Below are 3,718 nucleotides of genomic sequence, written 5' to 3'. Positions count from 1 at the left end.
CATGAAACCATCTAGGTAATCTGCAAAGATTGACATCATGCAGCGTTGGAAAGTGGTTGGGGCATTAAAGAGGCCGAATGGCATTCGTATGTAGGCAAAAGTTCCATAAGGGCATGTAAAGGTAGTTTTTTCTTGATCTTCGGGGTGGATAGGTATTTGGAAGAATCCAGAGTATCCATCTAGATAGCAGAAGTAAAAGTGTCTGGCTAGACGCTCCAACATTTGGTCTATAAATGGTAAAGGGAAATGATCCTTCCTAGTTGCTTTATTTAATTTTCTATAGTCTATACACATCCGCCATCCTCCTTCTAACCGTTTTGCTACATGTTCGCCTTTATCGTTTTGCACGACTGTGATGCCTCCCTTTTTAGGTACTACATGCACAAGGCTCACCCACTTACTATCCGAGATCTGATAGATTATACCTGCCTCAAGTAACTTAAAAACTTCCTTCTTAACAACATCACTCATTATAGGGTTTATTCTTCTCTGATGCTCCCTTGAGGGTTTTGAATCTTCTTCTAGCGAAATCCGATGCATGCATACGGACGGGCTTATACCTTTCAGGTCAGAGATATTATATCCTAAGGCTGAGGGGTGTCTTCGTAAAACGTCTAAAAGTTGGTCCGTTTCCTCTTGGCTCAAGGTAGCACTGACTATAACTGGACGGTTCATCTTTTCATCGAGGAACTCATATCTCAGGTTCTTAGGCAGTTCCTTAAGTTCTAAGGTTGGTTTCTTAGGGCATGGCATAGGATCTGGGGTAAGGGATAAACATTCGTAAAGGTTATCATCAATGTAGGGTTTCTTAAAGTCATCATCTTCCCTTATGAGAGTTGATGGTAACTTAATTGTTTTTATAATTTCTTTTTATTCTAATTCTCTAATACATTCATCAATGATATCTAAGGCATAACACACGTCTCCCATCACGGGTGCCGTAAGAAATTTCGAAAGTATAAATTCTATTTTCTCGTCACCTACCTCAAATGTCAACTTTCCTTTCTTGACATCTATTATGGCTCCTGCAGTCGATAAGAATGGTCTACCTAGAAGGATTGGTATATCATTGTCCTCTTTGATGTCCATGACAACAAAGTCAGTAGGGATAAATAACTGACCTATCCTAACAGGAACATCTTCTAAAATGCCTATCGGATATTTAACAGATCTATCGGCTAACTGAAGTGACATCTTAGTGGGTTGTAATTCTCCTAAGTTTAACCTCTCATAAACTGCTAAAGGCATTAGGCTCACACTAGCTCCTAAGTCTAGAAAAGCTTTTTCGATGACATGATTACCCAAAAGGAAAGGAATGTAGAAATTTCCAGGATCTTTATCTTTCTTTGCTAATTTGTCCTAGGAAATAGCATTACATTCCAAAGGCTTCGGATCGTCAAGTCTACGTTTGTTGGTAAGGATGTCTTTGAGAAACATCGAATAAGAAGGTATTTGGGTGATGGCTTCTGTGAAAGGGATTTCTACATGAAGTTTTGATACTGTTTATTGATCTGGGTTTGTTTGAGTCTTTGCAAATATGGTATAGGTGGTTTATATGGCGGGGGTGGTACGTAAGTTTTATCTTTAGGTTCTTCTCCTTCCTTTTGACCTCCCTGGTTTTTAGATTCCTCTGGTTCCTTTACTTCGTCCGTGGGTTTGGTACATTCCTTAGAAGTTTCGGGTTCACTCAATCTTGGGTTTGGTGGCTCATCATAAGGGTTCCCACTTCGTAGGGTAATGGCATTGGCTTGCCCTCTCGGATTTTGTTGAGGTTGTCCAGGGAATTGTCCTCCAGGTGTGGTTTGAGGGGCTTGGTTTAAAGCTACCTGAGATATCTGGGTTCCAAGCATCTTAGTATGAGTAACTATTTGGTCAACCTTGGTTCCTAACTGAGTAATCAATTCGTTAACATGAATGTTTTGTTTCATGAACTCCTTGTTTTGTTGGGTTTGAGCGGTGATAAAATTTTCCATAATTTTCTCAAGGCTCGGCTTTGGTGGCACAGGTTGCATAGGTTGATTTGATCTAGGGGCTTGATAACTAGGTCTCGGAGGTGCATTATTTTGGATTGGGTTAATGTTTTTATAGGAGAAGTTCGGGTGATTCCTCCATCCAGGGTTGTAGGTATTCGAGTATGGGTTCCCTTGGGTGTAGTTCACTTGCTCAAAGTGGGTTTCGTTTAACAGACTGCATTCTGCAGATTGGTGTCCTTTGGCTCCACATATCTCACAATCTGACGAAACTGCGGCTACAGTATTCGGGTTTATGCACATATGCTCAACCTTAAGGGCTAATGCGTCCATTTTAGCTTGCATCATGTCTATAGAGCTTAGTTCATGCACTCCTCCTTGGGCTTCCTTCTTCTCAACTGTCGCTCGTTCGACTCCCCATGATTGATGGTTTTGAGCCATATCTTCAATGAGAGCACTAGCTTCAGGGTAAGGTTTGTTCATCAGAGCACCGCCTGCGGCAGCATCGATGGTCATCTTCGTGTTATAGTGAAGTCCATTATAGAAGGTTTGAATGATTAACCAATTTTCTATACCATGATGTGGGCATGCTCGTAACAACTCTTTATATCTCTCCCAAGCTTCGAACAGCGATTCTCCTTGGTTTTGGGTAAATCTAGTTATATGGTTTCGAAGAACGGCGGTCTTACTCGGGGGAAAGTATCTAGCAAGGAATACTCTTCTAAGGTTATCCTAAGTCGTGATGGAATTGGGTGGAAGGGAATCTAACCATGATAGGGCTTTATCTCTGAGGGAAAAAGGGAATAATCTTAAAAGTATTGCCTCAGGAGAAGCTCCATTGGTTTTAAAAGTATCTTCTAATTGAAGAAATATTTTTAAATGTTGGTTTGGGTTCTCAGTAACGAGACCTGCGAATTATCTTTGTTGCACTAGTTGCAACAGGGAGGGTTTAAGTTCAAAATTATTAGCTGGGACGGTTGGGTTTACTATACTAGAACTAGGTTCTTCGTTAGATGGTTGAGCGAAATCTTTAAGAGGTCTTTGGTTTTGATCTTCGGCCATAGCTCTCTTAATTCTATGAAAGAATAAACGTGCGCGAGCGTAACGTTTAGGTTCTGCCAGAGGGTATACTAAGCTTAAACTTCCGGTCCTGTGAGTTCTTCGCATTGACCGACGGGAAATAGCCTAAGTCTAAACGATATAACAACAGGAAAATGAAAATTGACGAAATTGGTCCCCGGCAACGGCGCCAAAAACTTGATGCGGTCTTTTCGCAAGTATACGAACGCGTCAGAGTAATATAAAAGATTGTCGAATCCACAGAGACCAAGTGTCAATCTATCGTTATCTATTGTTATGGTGTTTATTAAAGGCAATCAAAATGGAAGTTTTTAGAGTGTGCAATGAAAAGTAAAGTATTGAATAGAGTTTAACTAATAAAGACAGGGTCGAATGTAATTCACGTAACCAATTAATAATCCAAGTACTTGCTAATAGAGATAATTATGGGCAATGTTTCCTACTTTGAAAAGAACTAATTTAACAGGAACTGTCGCTTTCGCGTATTCAGAACTGAGTTGTACTCCCTAATCAAACCCTCTTATTGTCACTTATAAAAAGGCGCGCATTGCGTTAGAGTAGTAAACCTATTTTTAAGAAATATAGTATCCTGACTAAGTTGAAAAGTATTTTAACCTAGATTTCTTAACCAAAAGAGGTTCTTACGAACCAGACTCTAAACTTATAAA

The 3,718-nt window shown here is 40.0% G+C and overlaps 1 non-coding gene across 1 annotated transcript; it reads left to right on the top strand.

Annotated features, from left to right (window-relative positions):
- Positions 1–2,541: 2,541 nt before the first annotated feature.
- On the top strand, positions 2,542–2,648 carry LOC127124166 (small nucleolar RNA R71). Its single transcript, XR_007803793.1, has one exon. It is a non-coding gene; the product is annotated as a small nucleolar RNA R71 (small nucleolar RNA).
- Positions 2,649–3,718: the final 1,070 nt, after the last annotated feature.

The sequence above is a fragment of the Lathyrus oleraceus genome, chromosome 2 (assembly GCF_024323335.1).
Source record: "Lathyrus oleraceus cultivar Zhongwan6 chromosome 2, CAAS_Psat_ZW6_1.0, whole genome shotgun sequence".
NCBI classification, from domain to species: domain Eukaryota; kingdom Viridiplantae; phylum Streptophyta; class Magnoliopsida; order Fabales; family Fabaceae; genus Lathyrus; species Lathyrus oleraceus.
This window is presented reverse-complemented; position numbering and strand designations above follow the sequence as displayed.